The 20,529-nt window shown below is 49.0% G+C and overlaps 1 protein-coding gene and 1 long non-coding RNA gene across 3 annotated transcripts in view; both read right to left on the bottom strand.

The window, feature by feature from the left end:
• Adcy5 (adenylate cyclase 5) overlaps window positions 1-20,529 on the bottom strand; it is a 146,785-nt gene that overhangs the window by 124,899 nt on the left and 1,357 nt on the right. The gene's annotated exons all lie outside the window — the stretch shown is intronic.
• On the bottom strand, window positions 10,180-19,558 carry LOC120884468 (uncharacterized). The gene is made up of 3 exons (XR_005726905.2): window positions 15,386-19,558; window positions 11,216-11,358; window positions 10,180-10,678 (listed from the first exon to the last, which is right to left on the bottom strand). It is a non-coding gene; the product is annotated as an uncharacterized LOC120884468 (long non-coding RNA).

Raw genomic sequence — 20,529 nt, 5'->3', positions numbered from 1 at the left:
CTGGGCCTCCAACATCCCACGGCCTCCTTCCCAGCTAATCAGGTGCTGAGGACTCCACATCTCCTGCACCCCAAAACCAGAAACTGGGTCCTGAGAGGAAGGAAGAAGAGACACTATTCCATCCTCTAAAAGTTCCCAATCTGCTAGAGCAGCCCAGCGACAGACTAAGAAACTGTGACTGAGAGTTATTGTCCTGAGAGTTCTCAGTCTGGTGGGGACAAGTCTGATGAGGAGACATTGCACTTGTCTTTAGGAGTCCCTGGTCTGACGGGGGAGATGCACAAGGCCCTTGTTTCCACAGGGCAGCAGCTGGAGGCTGGCAGTGCCCCTGTAGCTGTCCCCTGTCCCAGGAGAGTGAGGTCTTTCTGAGGAAGAGAAGAAGGGTCCTTGGGATCCACACAACAAGCAGCACAGCCTTGAAGAAGAGAAGGGGAGGCTGGGGCTGGGCCTCAGTGGCAGAGCACTGGCCTGGCACATGTGAAGCACTGGCTTTGGTCCTTAGCACCACATAAAAATAAACATAAAGGTTAAAGAGAGAGAGAGAGAGAGAGAGAGAGAAGGGGAGGGGAGGGGAGGGGAGGGGAGGGGAGGGGAGGGTGCTCAGCTGATGGGGAGAGAAAAAAGAGTAGCCATCCCAGGACTCAGACCTGGTCACTGCCCCAGTGGGCAGCATCCACCACAGCCCCTGATGTCCTCACTCACTGCCTTGGAGGTGGAAGGAGCATCATTCCTGTTTCTCAGATGCACAGGCCAAGGCCCAGGGGAAGGCCTAGGCAGCCACAGTGGGACATCCCTACTTTTCATTCTGTTCTACCTTTGACTCCATTCCAGTCCTGGTGTCGCAATGTGGAGGGGGACACAGGAGGCTCCAGCCTCAAAGCGAATGGGATGTCCCGAGACAAGGAGATATGAAGTCCGTGCATCTGCACTGCACACCCACGCCCACACATGCCCTGTGCACACTAGGCTCACAGGTCTGTGCGGACCCAGGTCTGCTGCCTGCAGCCTTTGTTCTCAGATGCTGGGAGAGACCCAGGGCTGCCCACCTCTTGAGCAGAGCCCAGGGTTATCCTCACCAACCTTTGAGTTCTCTGAAGCCAGGCAGAGAAGCGTACCCCAGGCCTCCCTGAGGAACAAGGGTTCTCTCCCAGGTCCTAGCAGGGGGCCCCATGATGATTCCTCTGGAAAGATGGTCCAGTCAGAATCACACACGAGCCCTTCCCTGAGGGTGAGAGAAGAGGAACAGAGACACCTTGAAGGCAGGGATATTCCTGGGGCAGTCTGCCTCCTGCCACCCCGCAGCCTTTCCTCCAGCCCGACACAGATTTCCCATTCTTTTGATCATTTCATCCCAGGAACAGGCTAGCTCTTCCAACAGGCCCCAGGTTTAAAGGACATGTGTGTAAGTGCACGCACTTGTACATGAGAATGTCAGTGTGCACACGCCCATCTGTCCTAGGGAGCAATAATAGTTAATAAATAAGTGAATGGCAAAAATAGCCTCAAAGGAGCTGACAGGCAGAAGGCCAGAGTGGCCGGGCATGAGGCCAGCGCCCTGAAATGCCAAATGTTAATTTAGCTAAAAAGAAAAAAAGGTCCACCTCGAGACTGCCTCCAGCAGCCAGGGCCAGGGTCTGCTGTGGTTTCTGGCGCTGACATAGCCTCTCCCCAGGCAGCCTGAGTGCAGCCCAGGCAGGAGGGGCCCCTCTTAGTGTCACCATAACTGAGCGCTGGGAAGTAGGGACTCAGTCTGGTGCACACGAGGTTACGAACGGGCAGAAAGCAGGCCAGCCACCTCCCAACAGGCTTCCAACAACCACCCAGTTGGCCAGCCAGGTCCAGCCCCAAAGGTCCAACCAGCTCAAGATTGTTCTAGACTCATCACAATCTCATACCCCAGGTTTGGGTCCTGCCACACCTGGACACTCACTCAGGGTCGTGGCTGTCGCTCATCCTCACAGACTTAGTTGTCTCCTAGGATTTCCCAGCCTGTAAGATGCGAGGCCTCTCGGACTCGGAGATCTCCCAGCACTAAGCCTCTGGTGGTCCGTGGGCGTTTTGTTGTCTTTCGCTGCCCACGAGCGAATCTTAATAAGGTTATGGAATGAAGCGCGTCCCTCCCCAGCGGCCCTAGCCCTCTCAAAACCCTCCACAGATCATTTACCAGCCTCTCCAGATCAGGCCTAGAGGGAATGCCGTTCACAGGGCCAACCTCAGTTGCAGCCAACCCCAAAGTCGGAGAGGGCCTGGCCCAGCCCATTCCCTGGTTCACTCTAGTGTAGGGCAGCCCTGGCCCCAGCTCACAGGCTACTCCCACCCCTGAAGGGCCCGTGCTGGTGAGTTGGTGGCCAGAATAAGGACAGAGCCAGGGGAAGAGGGGAACCCATGGCTTGGCCCTTGACCTTCTTCCACTTCGCCTTCTTCTTGGAGGTAATACAATTTTCTTCTACCCACCCAAACACACAGGAAGTAAGAGAAACCCCAGGCTGTTCTATAATGTGTGGGCATTTCAAAGAACACACTCTCTGCTGCTGAGACAGACCACAGGGCATCACTGAGGGTTTTTCCCTTGGTGGTCCCCGTGCACAGCGCTTGGCTCACACCAGCAGGCAGCGTGCTCCACATACCCTCTGGGGTGGGATGATGGCTATCTCCCATTTCCCAAAGAACACTAAGGCCCAGAAAAGGCAAGGAGATTACCAGAAGAGATACTCTCAGGCAGGAAACACTGCAGTGACCAGGTCAGTCCCAACAAAACAACAAATGAGTGGAATATACACTTTCTAAGGCAAACTCTGAGAAAGGCTAGTGTGTAGTATCCAGGCCTGCAGGAGTTTCCAGGGGCAGGGAGCCAGGATGCCAGGGTCCCAGATCTTGTTGGCTGGAGATTTATGGGCACCCAGTGGAGGCTCCTGGATTTGAGAGAAAGGAGGAGCTAGGAGGTTGAATCTCTGGATGCCCAATACCTAAATGAAGGTAGAGACCTAATTTGAGGGTAGGAAGCTGAGGTGGGATATAGAAAGTCAAAAAAAAAAAAAAAGTAAATAAGGTGGCTCAGGAGGCTGAGGCAGGAGGATTGTGAATTCAAAGCCAGCCTCAGCAAAAGCGAGGCACTGAACAACTCAGTGAGACCCTGTCTCTAAATAAAATACAAAATAGGGCTGGGTATATGGCTTAGCGGCCAAGTGCTCCTGACTTCAATCCCCAGTACCAAAAAAAGTAAGTAATGTGAGATCCACCCTGGTCCCCCTGGGAAGAAATTATATTCATATTCTCAGAGGCTAGGGACAGTGCCCTGGTTGGGAGCACGAGGCAGGAATTTGGCCCCATTGGTAAACAAAGCAGAAAGCTAATAGGCAGATGTCTGGGGCCCTGTCCCCTGCTCTGCCTGAAGGCTCCGGCCCTCTGGGTCCCCAGGTAGACCATGAGCCGGGCAGCCTGCTCCCTACCCATCACCAGCCTCTACTCATAATGACATCACAGTTGCCTTTTTCAGCACAAATGGGACCATGTGTATCCACTCTCCTACACACAGTCTTCTAGAGACCCCCCCCCCACCCCCAACCTCACTGCCTCTGAAATCCTTAAATTCCTGGACACAGAGTTCTATCCTCCTTCCAAACTAGTTCCACCTCATACAAATTCCACCAGTCTGGCCTTCCCACCACACTTCTCCCCATGCCCCCAAGCCCTGGAGCAGTTTCTTACCTCCATGCCTCAACTCCTGCTGTTCCCCTGTGGGAACATCTCTGCCACTAAACCCCCACTCATCCTCCAAGCTAGCTCAAAGAACAATTCTTTGGGGAATCCCTCTCTGATCTCCTCCTGACACCGGACAAGCCACGCCATGCCCTTCTTGGCACAGAAAGTGTGCTTTGTCTCTGCTGCTAAAACACAGGGTGCATCACACCCTGCCCAGAGGTACGCAGGTCCATCTCCACTGCACCTTTGAGGTAATGATGCTTAGAGGGAATAGCCCAGACACGGGAGTAGGCTGCCCGGCTCACAGTATGAACTTAGGACTTAGGACAAGTTGCTTAAACAGCAACTTGTCTCAATATCCTCATCTGCAAAGCAGGGATGCCTGTACCACGCCCACCTCACAGGGCCGGGGTGGGGGGGGTGGGGACTCAGGGAGTGGATATCCTCACTCCTGGCTGCACTCAGGCAGCACTTGACACTCACGAGGCACTGTTTCCTGTGAAGGCAGGGGCTGTGGCTTTCTGATCTTGGTTTCCCAGTGCCTAGCACACAATAGATACTTATTAAATAATTCGGTCCAACAAACGTTGAATATGCAAAGAGAGTGCTGACATGAACAGAAAGAATTCAGGGATGAGGAATTTCATTTGGGGACATTCAAGGTTCATGCAGATGAGGAGACATTGTCTAGGAGAATTGATGGACATGAATTGGGGGTCAAGGCTGGAAAGAACTGCAGTCTGGCTGAGTATCTCTGTCCACGACGATCTGAAGCCTCTTCATTCCCACAGCACCCCTGTCCAGGCCTCTGGAGTACAGTCCTTTCTTATGTGACCCCTGGGCACCCTGTAATACACACACTGGCAGACCTTCAGAGATCATCTGGCCTTTGCTGTATACATGGGGAAACTGAGGCAGGACTGCATGACCTGCAGTCATAACCTGTAGTATCACAGCCAATGTCCCCACAGTCACCTCAAAATCCCTTTGCCTGCTTCCTCTCTCTGGCTGTTGACATGTGTTCTCCTACTAGGCTACTTCCTAGCTCCCAGCCTCTGGATTAGACTGTCTCATCCAGAACCCTCCCCTGCTTCCTCCAAAGCCTCCTCCAGCTCTGTCCCCTGAGAATCCCCAGGCACAGGCTCAGCAGAAAGTTCCCTCCTACCTGCAATCTAAACATCACACCCGGCCTCCCTGAGCTCCTGGTGAGATCCACACAAACACCTCTGTCTCTGCCCACTTCCCCCCATCAGGGAAAGGGACCCTGACAACTTCAATCCTTTCTTTACCTGGGAAGGACATTATAAGGCCAGCAGGGCACCTGCCTCAAATTAGGGGTGGCGGGGGGTCTTTACTTAAAATGCAGGTTCTTGGGCTCTTTTCCAGACTTACTGGTTCAAACTCTTTGGCAAGAAACTCCAGGGATCAAATTTTTAAATAGACCCTCCTGGGGAATTCTTGAACACACTGGAGTCTGGGAGCTACTACTGGGGCACTAGAGGGTGAGCATTAGAGACCAGTGTATCAATTTCTAACTGTGCCTCCTGAAGCAAATCATTTAGCTTCTCTGGGCCTTGATTCCCTTATCTAAAAAATGTTCTTAATCTGAAGAAGAAGAAAAAAAAAAAGCAACACCTACTGTCTGGTTTGTTTTATGCTGCTATATAACAAGGCATCACGGGCCTACGATGAACAGAAATGGCTTTGAATTGTGGTTCTGGAGGCTAGAAGCAGAAGGGGCAGAACTCATCCTTTTATTCAGAACTCACTCTGCAAGAGCAGCAAGAATACAGAGCTTCATGGCCTCACGGCCTCCCAACCACCTCTCGCTGCTGAAGGAGGCCTGTCTCCAACCCAGGTGTGCATCTTGGGAACATGTTCAAATGGTACCACCCACCTAATGGGAGATCACGAGGGTCAAACAGGCTTCTAAGTGCCCAACACTGTGCTCACGCCCCTGGGTTCAAGCCCCAGTACCAAAGGTAGCGGGGAAGCAAAGAGCAGAAGACCAAGGGAGCCACCAGTGGTGGCACATGCCTGTAGTACCAGCTACACAGGAAGCTGAGGCACATACACATAAACACAGAGGCCAGGAGTTCAAGGCCAGCCTGGGCCACAACGCAAGATCCCACCTCAAAAAACAAACAGAATGTGGGGACGCGGGCTGGAACCAAGCTCACAGACCTGGCCCTGGAAGGGACAGGCTATCGCATCCTCTGATAGGGTGCTCCACCACCACCCCACAAGCTCATGTAGCTCCTCAGACACCCCCAGATAGAAGCAGAAATGACACCACCTCAGAGCAGCTGAAGTCCCAGTGGACCTGCCTATAGTAAAATCACCCAGAGACCTGCAGGGAAGAGAAGGAAGTCACCAAGGGCAGGTGGGGAAGGAGCAGGCAGCAACACCCCACTCAGGGAGATGTCAGAGGGTGACTAATTGGCTTTTCTAGGGCATTGTCACCAATGCTGGAGAAATATTCCACTTCAAAAATAAAAGTAAAAGTGAATTCCAAAATTAACTCTCCCCAAATAACCCTTTTCCAAAGAAAAGTCCACACCACAGTCTACCTGTGGTCCCTCCTGGAGGACTGACCCTGAGGACACCTCTCTGACCTGGACAGGGTGCTTCCCAGGCCCCTGCCCACATGGCAGGTGCTTTCCAATGTTCTCCGTTCTCAGACAGACAATCTTACCCACTTCTCTGACCTCCCAGAACACAGCAGCTGCAACAGAGGGTCCCTGTCCTTCCTGTCCTGATCCAAAGGTGCCAGAAAAGCACTGACCTCCGATGCATGCCCATCTCTTTATCACCCTGCACATCACCTTCCTGTACTTTCTTAGTCTTTTTGGCTCAGTGCTGGTAACAAATGCATACAAGGAGGCACCAACTATGTCATTCCTTGTTTCTCACAGAGCTATAGCGTGAAGAAAAAAGTGCTGGACTAATAGCACTTACCTACCTCTATGTACTCCTAAGCAAATTCATTCAAGCATCAACCAGATATTTAATGAGTATCTACTACAGACACTTCTGGGTCACACTCCAGAGACTTTACAAAGTCAAATGAACATAGCCAAGGGCAGTGAGGCCCCAGGTGTCTGTGCGACTTCTCCCTACTCAAAAGTGAAATGTCATATACAAAAGAGAGGAGGAAAGAGCTCATACCCACCAACAGGTGTTTGCGGGTAGCTAAGGGCCTCCAGGAATGCCGGCTGAGGTGCGCCGCTCTGCTGAGGGCCGTCTCGCATTCCCAGGCAGCAGTCATTTTCTGAAATATTCTCGCAATTATTACGGCACTGCATTAAAGCCATTTATCGAGCCACGTTTGGGGTTAATTGCTGGTGATAAGAGCAACATAAATATACCAAACCACAGCTTCGCCTGACAAGATTTTATACACCAACCACCAAGCAAGTCTCCTTCCTGAATTACACGCCTGCAATCATTTTTAGTGGCCATCACTCTTTACTGAATCACCACAATAAACCCTTTAGATATAAACAACTTGCCTTTCAATAGAGTCATAAATCAGACTCAGTGTCACCCACATGACCCCTCTGCTGATGAGGGGAGGCTCAGGGAGCAAGTCCTCAATCTTGGTGCATGTTAGAATCCCCGGGAGCATTGCAAATTGCTGATGCTGGGCTGGGAGTGTGGCTCAAGGGTGGAGCGGAAGCTCAGCCCATGTGAGGCCCACCATTCAACTCCAGCATAAGAAAAAAAAATTAAAAAGGAAAACAAACACCAATACCCAGGCTGCCTCAGCTGAGCCTGGACAGTGGGATCAGGTGGAAACTCCTAGAGGCCCTGACCTCTCCAGCACTTAAGCTTAAGCTCCAGTGGGCTCCTGGAGGTGGAAAACAGGGGAGTGTTGTAACACATGGCAATAAATACCAGGAGTTTGTAACACACTGGGGAACTGCGCTGTTCACAGAAATGCTTTAAAAGAAATGACCCCTGTTTCGAATCTGTGTAGCAATCCTTGCCCATATTGGTGGTCCTGACAGTGTCTAGGAACTTGCCTCCTGGCCAGTCTTCAAGGTCCTCCCCCAGCTTCTTGCTGCAAAGAGGGGAGTGAGGATGAGGCATAGGATGGGAAAAGAAACCAGAAGAAAGATGGGAAAGAGAGGCCAATACGGCCCTTTCTGAAAGCACCAGATGGGACATGAGGGTACCCCAGGGGGACAGGGTACTAATGAAAATCTGCGTTCTCTAAGACCAGGATTGGGAGGTGGTGCTTTGGTAGGGATATGCCAGTCCATGAGGGAACACTGTCTGCCAAAGTCAGAACTTCTTGTGGAACCTGAGAATGAAAATCTTCTGCCTTTGTCTCTTCAGTGCTGGGCAACAAGGTGTTTGAAAGTCAAGGACATTCAGAAAACATCTGGGTATTAAACAAACAAGGTCCCTGTCTGCAGAGAGCCAACAGTCAAGTGGAAGGGACAGATAAAGTGACAAGCAGGCCTGGGGGTATAGCTCAGTAGTTAAGCATGTGCTCAGCATGGTGGAGGCCCTGAGCTCCATCTTCAAAACAAAGCAAATAACAAGCCAATCCAAGTGCTACACAGCCAAAGAAGGGGACGTTCTAATTTAGTTCTGCAGGTCAGATGTTGCAAAGGCAGGCCTATGGCTCCCCTGGGGCTTGGGGTTCACTCTGGCCCCTCTGCCTCTGCAGCCTCCTGGCAGAGATGTCAGAGCCAAGACACTTCCCAGCTGGCATGATGGATCCTGTCCTCAAAGCATGGTGAAATGCTTACCGGAAAAGGGACTTGGCCAAAGTCAGAGTGGGGAGCAGGGCATGTTGAGTGAACAGGCTTCCCAGCCCCAAAAGAAGAAAAATAACATCTCAAAAATCCACTTGGCAACCGAGTTTCATTTTTCCTCCAGTTTCCTTGAAAAGACCAACAGGGCAGAGTAGGTTTAGCTAAAGATGTGGGGGTATTTCTAGGGTGTTGATGGTTCTGGGGAGCTGGGCTTTAAAGAAATCCAAGAAACACTCTAGGAAGCGCCAAACCGCATGCCTGCCGCTCTTCAGACATCGCCAGGCAGTCCTAATGTGCATCCCGCCAGCCTCCTCCTCTCCCTCCCTTGTCCCACTTCTGCCACCAGAAGATGAGCTATGAGGCAAGCTCAGCCTAGAGCTGAGCTACCCTGGAGTCTCTTCTGAGCCCTCTTCTGAGTCTCGGTTCATACTTGTCATCTATAAAACCTCTCAGGAGCTCTTCACAGGTGAACAGCTGGTCCCAGGTGGCCCCGAATGCTTCGCCACAGGCTTGGGCCCATCTGTGCCAGACTCCGTCGGTGAAGGAAGGGAGTTACAAACACAAGCCAGGCATTCCAAAACCACGCTGGGACAACTGCCCAGGAGCAGGTGTACCACCCACAGCATGGAAGGCACCCCAGCCCAGCCCAGTGCTGGGCCTGTCTACAAAAGGAGCACTTGGTTTGGGGTCAGAGATCTCGATGTGCACAGCAGCTCTTAAGCAGGTAACAGTGTAGCCTGAATGAGGTCACCTAACCTCTCTGAGCCTCTATTTCCAAAGCATCCTCAGTCACACAAGGCTGTAGCTCGCCTCCCACCCACAGAAGGCCCTCATGGGCACTAACTTGGGCTGCTGCAAAGTGACACAGGTCCTGCCACACAGTCAGCTAGTGTCACCATGTACAGGGAGAAAACTGACTGAAGAAAGGTGAGGTACTCAGCCAGGAGTCTACACCACCAGGGTTGTGTCCTGGGTCTCCAGGTTTGTCCCATGTGAACCCATCACCTGCTCAGAGCTGTCACAAGATGTAAGCAACATCACACATACAAAAAAGTCCTCTGTCACCATAAAATGCTAAATAAGAGGTATCAGAGTCATTGGTCTAGGATTCCAGCCTCTAGCTAAGCCCAGGTCTCAACCCTAGGGTCACCCCAGCCTCATCCCTACAGAGTTTAATACAAGTGGTCTGGGGTTGGCCTTGGCAGAGGTACTTTTTTCAAAGATCCCCTCAGGGTGACCTTGGGATAGAAAAATGCCTATCTCAGCCTTCCCTCTCCCCCTCCACCACCCACATGACCACACACAGGTAACAAATCATGCGTGATGACACAGGGACCCTCAAAAGGACCCTGGCCTAGGTCTATTAGCATGGAGCAAATCTCCCTCCCATCCCCGCAAGGACCCTGTCTCACTCCTGTGATTATATGACTTTAGCCATATAGCACACACATGGTGCTTAATAATGGAGTATTGAGATGACGAATTTAGATGTCTGTGCATGGTGGTCTGGGCAAGTTCCATCAGAGTTAAGTCTGCTGAGTGTCAAACTACAGAAATACCAAGGAAGAGGCACTGCCATAGCAGACCAAGTTCCCTGCAGACTCCAGGAGAAGACTCCTAATTACTGAGTCCTCCACCGGCTGAGCCATGTCACAGCCTGGCCAAGAAGCTGGCAGGCCCTTAAGTCAGCATGTAATTTCTTTCAGGCCTGCAAAAATGCTGCAAATCAAGGTCTTCTTTTCTCATTTTAAGAAAACTTTTTTTTTTTTTTATTACAAGGTCTACTGTCCCCTGTCACAACCGCTTAGAAATCTGAAGAGATTAGATGGCTAACAAAAAAGGGCAGGGAAAGCCACATCATTTTTAAAAAATTAACAATTCAAAAAATAACACATATTTTTCTTAAAAATACGCTTCACATTTTTTTCACATCATCCTTCTAATCCAGAAACCAATATACTAGTGACAACATATATTATCAAATAAGAGAGAAGCTCAGGCTTCTATATCAATCAAGTTCTCCATTTGATACTTTTGTGTCCCCAACAAAGGGCCTTCTCCTCCCTTGCAGTCAAGTCCAACCTGCACCAGGATCTGGCTTCTTTACTCTCTGGATTTCGCTGAAAAGGGACCTAGAGGCAAGGACTGAAGAAATGATTTTTCTGGCTGGATTCTGTGGTGCACATCTGTAATCCCAGCAGCTCAGGAGGCTGAAGAAGGAGGATCAAAAGTTCAAAGCCAGTCTCAGCAACTTAGGGAGGTCCTAAGCAACTTATTGAGACCCTGTGTCAAAATATAAAAATGGCTAGGAAAGTAGCTCAGTGGTAAAGCACCCCTGGGTTCAATCCCCAGAACCAAAAAAAAAAAAAAAAAAGAAAAGGTTTTTCTAGGAGGTGACCCAGGAAGTACTAGAAGGGAAAAAAAACCTGAAGGAAGAGAAAGAAGAGCAGGAGAAGGTATGTATCACCAAGACTGTGCCCACTGTGAGCAACCAGAGCTTAATCCTTACGAAGACAGTGTAGAACACAAGACCAGGAATTAGACTCCTCCCACCCCCAGGGGCAAGGGACCTGGGGTACTCATCCACCAGCACCCCCTTCTGATCTGCCCCACCAGCAGGCCCCAGGGGCTGAAGCCAGGTAAGGGCTGGAAGTCTGCCAGGCAGGAGCCAAATGCCCAGGGGATGTAGGTGGGGCACTGACCCATCTCTTACATGGCTTGCTGTGTGACTATGGGAAGTTACTTACCTTCTCCTATCCTGGTTTCTTCACTGTTGATAGTAAGGTTAAGTAAAGGTCTTGCATGTAAGGGATTAGCCCCATGCAGGGTACATCGTGAAGACTCGACGCATGCTCATTGTTTATCACCAATATTCTTTAAGAGTTTCTTCCTTTTGGAGAGTAGGGATGGGAAAGAAAGAGACATTTGGGGAAAAGGATGATCTGTAATGGCCCATCATTACTTCTCTATGGGCAGTAACACTTTCAACTCCTGAAGCAAAAGTTCTAGGAAGATATTCAGTGGAGCCCAGACCCCGGGCATGGTCATGATGCAGAAGACCAACCTGCTCCACTGTCTACTACCAGCAGAAAACCCCTAAAAGAAACTGAAACTGGATAAAGGAGGCATCTCCCGGTCCCTTCCAGCCCCATCGTTTAATTTTGTAAAGAACTGCTGACCCAGATGGAGAATGAGACTTGCAAACAGGCAGCCAGCCGGTGCAGCCTGGCCAGACTCCCTCCTGAGGGAGGAAGGCTGTCAAACAAACAGCCTCCTCTAGGTGCCTCTGTAGGTCCACCCCAGAGGCGGAGGCCTCTGTCCCAGCAGGTTCTAACAGATGCTAATGACTCTAAGTATGGTCCTTGAAAAACTGGTCTATGTTCAAATATATTTTATGAGGGCTTCATGCAATATCCCTCTCTTGACAATTTTGTGCACGTTAACATGTTAAAAGCTTTAACATCTAAGACTTCTGGTGAAACCCAGCACAGCTATCTCTTAGTATTCTGAGGGACTGGTTCTGGGAACCCCTTCTTATACCCAAATCTGCAGGTTTCAAATCCCTTATATAAAATAGTGCAATATTTGCCTATAATCTAAATACATCTTCCTGTGTATTAAATCATTTCTAGATTACTTACATTACCTGGTACAATGTAATGTTATGTAAATAGTTCCTTTACTATGTATAACTGATAGGGAATAATGACAAGAAAAATAAGTCTGTATGTGTTCAGTACAGATGTCTCGTGTTTTTTTTTTTTTTAATTTCAATCTACAGAAAGTTGAATCCAGAGATGCAGACCTGCAGATACAGAAGGCTGACTCTATTCCCTAAATTTATTTGACACGGAACATATGTGTGTATGTGAAACATCAATTAACACCCTTCCCAGGGACACACTTAGTGGGAGACTGTGGCCCTAAGGCAGTCCTGGGAAAGCTGGGACCCAATTGGAACCATCTTTGCAGCCCCCTGTCCTAGCACAATGCCTGGCCACAGTGGGCACCAACATAATCCATTGTTATTCGAATGAATGGAGAGAAAGCTGCAAGAATGACTTAATGATGGTTTTTAAATCTGCAAAGTGACATAGTATCGGCAGTGCCAGGCAACAGCTCTGTTTCTAAAGCACACATTTTAAATTGCAGCGGGAGGGATTCTGGAAGCCCTGCTCAGAGTTTAGGATTACAATCCACCAAAATAGGCTTCCAAGCCGAGCTGCGTCGCTTCCTTCTGTGGAGGTGTTGGTCTAGCACTTCAGCACAGCCCAGAGTCTGTGTGCAGGCGTCCGCCCACCCCTCCACTCATTCATTCACTTGTTCGTTCATTCAACCCTTACTGAGCACCTACTATGTGCTGAGCACTGATAAACATGAGGCATTGGAGCCCTTCCAAAAGCAGGTAGGACCCCAGTAAGCTTGTGATAAAGCCCAGGGAGCCTCTAAGGGGAGGGAGGGGGACCCTGAAAGTGTGAGGTCAGGAGGCCTCATGCCCAGAGCAAGAGATAGTGGGGGGGTGGGGCGACACAATTTCACGCTGACACATGAGGCTGGCCTAAAGAATAAAGCTTCCACTGTCTCCTTGTGTTTTGTTTGTCTACGCTCCTTCTTGTGACTATATCCCATTGTTCCCAATGGCATCCCTGCCCCCACTTGCAAGTCCTTGGCCTCCTCATACATCTCCAATATCTTCTCCCTTTCCTTAAGTCCTCCTTCTCCTTCTTCAAACGCCTCCCAATTCTCTAATTGTTCCCTCTCTCTTGCCTTGCTTTTCCACTCTCAACCTCCTTATTCTCCTCATTCTAGACCATCCATTCCTGGCATTTCCTCAGTGGTTTTCATATCCAGTTACAGACACAAATGTATGAGCAAACCAGGAGTCAAAATCTAGGTCCACTGCTCACCATCCCATCATGGTGAGCCACAGATTGCTTCGCCTCCAACAGGAGGCAGGGTATTGGGATAGCAGATGAGTCCCATCATCACGATTGCCGGACCACCTTCCAGATCTGCATCCTTGCATCAGTACACACTGGCCCCACCTGGATGGCACCCAGGTTTGCTTCTCTAAACAGAGGCTAAGGGCTATGGTTTGAATATGATTTATGTTTTCCAAGGGTCCACTGTGATTCAAGGCTTGGTCCCCAGGCTGGCACTGGTAGGAGGTAGTGGAACCTTTGGAAGTGAAGCCTAGTAGGAGGTCCTGAGTTCACTGGGGGTGTGAGGTATTTCTTATGAACTCTTGCTAGTTCCCTCTCTCTCTCTCTCTTTGGGGGGAGGGTGTACTTTACCACTAGCCCTTTCCCCAGCCCATATTTTTCTACTTTTTATTTTGAGGTAGGATCTTGCTGAGTAGCTGAGGCTGGTTTGAACTTGCTCTCTTCCTTCCTGCTCAGCCTTCCAAGCCACTGGGATTACAGGTGGGCACACAGCATCTTGCTAGTTCTCGTGTGACTCTCTGATAGTTTTTGCAAGAGGGTTACTATAAGAGCCAGCATTTGGCTTCACTCATCTCTCTCTGCTCCTGGTTCAAGATGGGACCACTTGCTCGCACATAGGCTCCTGTCTTTGCTATCCACCATGATGTGACCTAATGCTCCCAAGAACTGAGCCAAAGTAGGTTTCATGCTTTTGAACCTCTAGAACCATGAACTAAGTATAAGTGAGTCTTTTTTCCTTATAAAGTTAGCTGCCTTGTTTTTTTTTTTTTTTAGTGACAAAAAGCTGACTGGTACACCTAGAAGGGCATGACGAGAGGATACCACAGAGGCACAGAGGACTAGGAGTAGCAATTCTGCTGTCAGACACCGAGCTACTGAATCCTAGGGTTGGATATAACTTGAGTGGTCATCTTGGCCGATGACTCCAAATTGTAAGAGTTGTCATCAAGATCACCTAGGGAGCCTGGTATGGTGGCACACACTGATAATCCCAGCTACTCCAAAGGTTGAGGCAGGAGGATCCCAAGTTCAAAGCCAGCCTCAGCAACTAAGCAAGGCCCTGTCTCAAAATAAAAATAAATAAAAATGACTGGGATGTAGCTCAGTGGTAGAGAATCCCTAGGTTCAATTTCCAGTGCCAATTATGATGATAAAAAAGATCACCTGGGAAGCTTTGAAAACTAGAGCCAAGCTGTTTAGAAAATAGATCCATGCTGGATGGAGTGCAGCTTAATGTTTTAGCTAGTGCCTAGCAAGCTCAAGTCCCTATGTTCAAGCCCCAGTATCAGAACGAAAGTGAAGGAAGGGAGGGAAGAAAAAGAGAGAGAAGAAGAAAGAATCCAATTCAAGGACCACCCCAGCATAAAGCTGCACTTTGCAAGTAAGGCCTGGTAGTCTGTAATTTCCAAGAAAATTACAATGAGCCAAGGTTGGGAATCAATAATACAGTGACCCATCCAAACTTCTTTCCACCAAGCGGGCAATTTCCTCAATAATAAGCTTGGCAGATAGCCATCCAGTCTCCACTTGAATATCTCCATTGAGAGCTAAACACCCCAAGAGGCATTCAGTTTGGGTGCTACAGGAATGGCTGGAAAGGTATATCCTACCTAGAGTTGAAATTTTCCTACTATTTTCACTTCTTTGCCCTAAACCTGTTCTTGGGAGCAACCAAAAATAATTTACTCCTTTCTCTAATATTTTACAACAGGGGCCCTAGCAATAACACCTTGTCCATCACATTAGGGTTTCTTACTTGCTATGGTCTCCTCTTTTCCCAGCCAAATACCCCTAGCCCTCAAATGTTATCTCAGAAGTCAAAGTTTCCAGTCCTCTTACCAAACTGGTCCTTTTCCTCTGAATTCTAGAATCAAATACCATATTTCAGACTAGGAAAACTCAATTTCCTGTGAGTTAGTTATGCATATAAATTCAACCAAGATCCTATCAGCCATCTCAAAAACACATTCTCACCTTAAGAGCACTGTCTGTTAACTAGAAACTCCCAGATTTTTTCACAATGCCATAGAGATCTTCCCCATCCTATATTTGGACATCGCCTTGAGGGGAAAAAAAAAAAAAAGAAAAAGAAATTGGTACTTTTCAATGATCTCTATTAAGTTTTGTGTTCAGGAGAGAAAATCAGTGTTGATCCTGTCCTCCACCAGCCAGCTACCCCCATCTGGTAAGCATGGGTGAGAAAAGAATGTGCTCAAACGTCACTTATATAACTGCCACCCAAAGGGCTTATGGGAACAGGCATGTTGGAGCCCCCAGAGCAACTTTCCACTCCCAGGCCAGGGAGCACTCCTGGGAAGAAATGACCACAAGCTGGACCTGCCACAGATGAATAAAGTTAGTTGAAATAAAGAGCAGGCAATCATGGACCAGATGTCACCCAGCTAGAGACTGGCACAACCCAGGAGGTCCCCCCCTCTGGTCACCCTGCCCTTTCCCCACTACACCCATGCCTGGGACCAAAGTGGTAGTTCCATTCATACCTCCCAGGAGAGGAGATGCCACAGCCCTGTTCTGCTGCCAGCTACACTCTCTGACACAGGGACTCATGTCCAGGGCCTGTCTGTCTCTAGAAGAGAGCTTTTGTTCAAGGCTTTTACACTGATTTTTAAACTCTCCTGCAAGGTCAAACAGGTTTCCATGATAGTGCTTAACAACTGCCTGTGCCCTCTTCACATAAATGGAAGCATTCTGTTCTGTGTCCCACAGCACAGAGACTTCATGCTCTTGCTTGCAAATCACAACTTAAATTGAATTATTAACAGCGAACTTTCCTACAGATATAGCAGCCAGGCATTCTGCTCCTTGGCTGAGTCTCCACCATTCCTGAAGTCCTCCCCACAGTGATCAAGGTACCCTTGAGATCTAGCAGAACATCCCCTACCCAGAAACCTGCTCCAGCTCTTGCCAGGAGCGGCTTCTGTTCCTCTTCACACATTCCCTCCTAGCTGCCTGGAGAAGTAGGCAACACAATCAAAGACAATTAGCAAACGTAACTGCTAAATGCAATTATCAAGACAAGCAGACCCTTCTCCACTCCAAATTCAAAGTCAACCCCACCCCCAGCCTGCTGGTGCTATTTGGAATTCACTTGTGGCCAGATTTCTCCTGCACAGAAACACAGGTGACGGGGAAGTCATTGGTGGCAGACAATGACCTGGTCTTTGTGGTAGAAGTGTCCTCCATATCACCCAGCAGTGCAAATAGGGCAGCCACAGTGATCCTCCAGACTGGCCACTGGGCCAAGTTCCAGATCAAGGAGGTGGCACTCCAATAGTGTTCATCCTGCTGCTGAGCCACTGCACAGCAGGAAAAAGGAAAGGATGGGCTCCTTGGGGTGAAGGGGTTTGCCCACTCAAGTCCAGCCCCCAAACTCACTATGGAAATGGGAGGGAGTGTATACAGTCCCTGAGGAGTCATAGGTCAAGGTCAGAAGAATGAGAAAAGCTAATGGCCATAGGAAGCCAGCTACCAGCCAAAAACAAACAGAACAGAGCCAGGAGGATCTCCTCTCAAAGTGAACACAAAAGCTTCTCAGGCCACCCCCATCACCCGGGCCAGCACGCCTGCCAGACAGACAGACACGGGCAGGCACATGCGCTGGCTCACACGTGCACATGCCCTGGGGCAGCCACAGCGGTGGATTTCTGGCCCATGTCCTTACCCCCACCCATCCCTTGCCTCCGCACAACAGACACTCACACGTGCTCAGTCACAGAACATCACCCACACAGTGCCTGTGCCATTCTGGTCGCTGGAACAACTGGTGACAGTTGTGAGTTCAAACAGGCACAAAGGAAGAAATGCAGGAAATCACTGTTTCTCCTAAAGGGCAGGAGGCAAGGAGTAAGGAGCAAAAGTAATTCAGGGTTGGGAGGGGATGGGACCCTGCACTCTACTCTCCTGCCTACCCATACGGGGTCAGAATCTTCTCAGAAATCACATCAAACAGGTTCAAGGTGGCTGTGAAATAATAATACCAAACATTTGAGCAGGTCTCTCCATTCATTATGACCTACTAGGGTAATACTTGGAGGAGGTGACCATCTCCTTGGGTTCAAATGACCACCCTGCCTCCACAGGGCCCAAAGAGGCTATCTCCAAAATAATCTTTGACATCCAAGCATGGATCATAGTTGTGGAGTGTGCTTGTTTGTGTGTGAGTGAGCACAGAGGCTTTATGTAGCAGAGTGGGATACAGTCAAACAAAAATGAGGTTGCCATGGCAACAGGCTCCAGCATCATTGCAGCCTATTAACACAAGTGAGGAATGTGTTTGGCAGATGCTTGAGTGTTATTTATGGTATGGGTGTAGCAGAGGGACTTCTAACAGGCAAAAGAGGAGGAAAAACAACCCCATGACGCTCCTACTGTACCCCTGTGAGGCGATGAGGGGACGACAGCAAGACAAGAGCACGGGAGAGGCCAAGGCCACAAACGAACCAGAACCAACGGGACTAAGAAAGAGGGCAGCAAAGCAAGCAGGAAGGGTGAGGAAAGAAGAAGTGGGCTGAGAGCAACAGGGGGCCGCACGGGGAGAGCAGAAAAAGGAGGCGAGGCATAGGCAGGAAGAGGGAAAGGGCAGAGGAGGAGGGTGGCAGATCCCAGGGGAAGGCAAGAGCCAGAGATACAGGGAAGGGGAAGGAAGGAACACAGTCCCACACAGGGGCTGCCCCACCTTGCCTCTTGTTTGTCTCTTGAATAAAAACCGACTGGTTAAGAAAACAAATGCATCTTCTCCTAACTGGAGCCAAGACGTAAAGCCCCAAACCTAGAACCCATTCATTGTTACCCTTCTCCCTGGACACGTGCCTTCATTTAAAAAAAAAAAAAAAAAGGTATCTAACCAAGCCACCTCAAAAATACACTCTGAGATACTAATACTCCCACTAATATTTCCCTACTACCCAGCACACTTTGCTGAAGAAAGACCAATTTTATAACAGGCATAATCAGAAAGGTAGATCAAGTACAAACAAACAAAAAAAAAGATACAGTTTTCTCTGAAGCCAAATAGAAACAATGTTTACATTCCCTTGCCTTGGACCATTTCAAACAAACTCTGCTGTACTCAGAGCAGCTCATCAAAAGTTAAGTACAAATCCATCCCAAATCCTTCAGCCAAGGAAAAATCTTGGGTCAAAAAGAAATGGGTAGAGAAGCTTGGAGTGGGAACTGGTGGGGGCAGGAATAGAAAGAATATTGCCTGAGGAACCAGAAGGCAAGTCAGACCCTGTGGCAATGGCATTTCATGCCAAGACGGAGTTGCAGTGCCTAGGTTCAGCTTCTTCGTCATTTGGGATCTGACTCCAGTCTCCTGAAATCCTATGTCCAGGACTGCCTAATGCTGTAATCAGGCCCTGTATCCCAAGACAGGTTCAGAAATACCCACAGCTTTCCTGGAAATCGCCACTGTGCCATATAGATGGCATACCCTTCCCTCTTCAAAAAAACTACACCTACCAAAGGCAAGAACAAAGATACAACACTTATCTGAGAACATGGGTCCTCGGGCCAAAAGAGTTGGAGTCTTTATAAGCACTAACAATAGTAGAAAATATTTTCAAACCACCGTCTCTCAAAAGATTTCCCTCTCAAGTTCAAAGCCAATCTCTAAAGGGTTTTTTTCCTTCTGATCCTAGATCAGAAAAACTTTAACTTAACATCAACAGCTCCACCTACTCCACTCACTGGACCCCAACCAAATTGGCCAGTGGCTATTAAATTGTTAATAAATATTCTGCATTGACCTAGGCAAGGGAGAAAGTGGAGGAAGGAAAATTATATACTTCAGGATCCTTGCATCCAAGGAGGTTATACTGGATGGGCAGCAATGGACACTGGAGAGGGCTCCTGTCTATGGCTGACTCTCCTATTAATCATGCAGTTCAGGGAGAGCACCATGTGGCTGAAAGAGAAGACTCTTTACAGGAGTTTTATTTACTCCTTAGCTCACAGTTGGTGAAGAGGCTGTTGGGAGTCAAAAGGACATAGTCAACCCTCTCATTCTCTAGAAAGGGAACCTAGGACCAGAGAGATCACATGTTCCCTCCCTCCCTATAGCAGAGCATCTTGCAGGTTCAGCATGTCCAGGAAGTTGGGATACAAGGGAGCATCCCAAGAAAGTTGCAACACGCAACAGGATCATAGAGCCTCTCCTTCTCCCTACTTTTACTACCTTCTGGGGAAGGTAGTAAAAGTAGGGAGAAGGAGAGGCTCTATGAAGGCTGGGAATGTAACTAAGTGGTAGAGCACTTGCCTAACATATAGAAGGCCCTGAGTTCAATCCCCAGCAGGGTGGGGGGAAGGTTCTGTGAGAGGAGGCAAATATCAAGAGATAGAAGGAGTGTACAGTGGGGTCAGGGTCCAAAACACTGACCTACAGCAAGCCCCCCTTAATTCTGTCCAATGGAACAGCATACAATCGGGCAGGTTCAGTAGAGGCCATGGATTGGGATAGATATTAGGATGCTAAAAGGAGAAAGCACAGATGTCTTAGAGGCTGCCTTACCCTAAGGCCTGGGTGGCAAGCATGTCCCTCTTCAAGAAGTCTGAAGCCACAGAAGTTTTATTTACTCCTTAGCCCACAGTTCTAGATTTGCCCAATAAGTGTCAGCAGGGCTTTAAAAAAAAAAAAAAAAAAAAGCAATGACCAGGAGCACCCTTTGGAAGGGTCATGGTATTCAACACCAGCTTTCTGCTCAGGCCAGAAGGGGGACTGTGGCCACACACATCTCAGATGCTTCCTCCCACTTGTGCCAACTGCAAGTTTTCGCCTTCTTGCCTTGCACTTTGGTAAGGTCCTCCTTACTTGTCGGTCTTCCTTCAAGTTCAGTGATATCTCTAGCTTCTAAACCTCCAGCCTCAGACACTGGGAGGGCTATCCTATCTCCTTCCTAGGACAGGACAAGGGGTGTCCAGATCCCTCCTCCCCAATGTTCTATCTAGGTCTGGATTAACAAGTCAGCAGTGATGCTCTGGATGGGTGGCTGCTAGAGGGTCCCGCCACTTTAGGTAGTGTCTCCTGTATATACAGGGACTGAAGCTCAGGGAGAGATGGGGACTTCTCCATTTTCTCCAAGTCTTCTTCCTTACTCAAA

The sequence above is a fragment of the Ictidomys tridecemlineatus genome, chromosome 3 (genome assembly GCF_052094955.1).
Source record: "Ictidomys tridecemlineatus isolate mIctTri1 chromosome 3, mIctTri1.hap1, whole genome shotgun sequence".
NCBI lineage: Eukaryota > Metazoa > Chordata > Mammalia > Rodentia > Sciuridae > Ictidomys > Ictidomys tridecemlineatus.
Note: the sequence above shows the minus strand (reverse complement) of the source record. Positions and strands in the feature narration are given on the sequence as shown.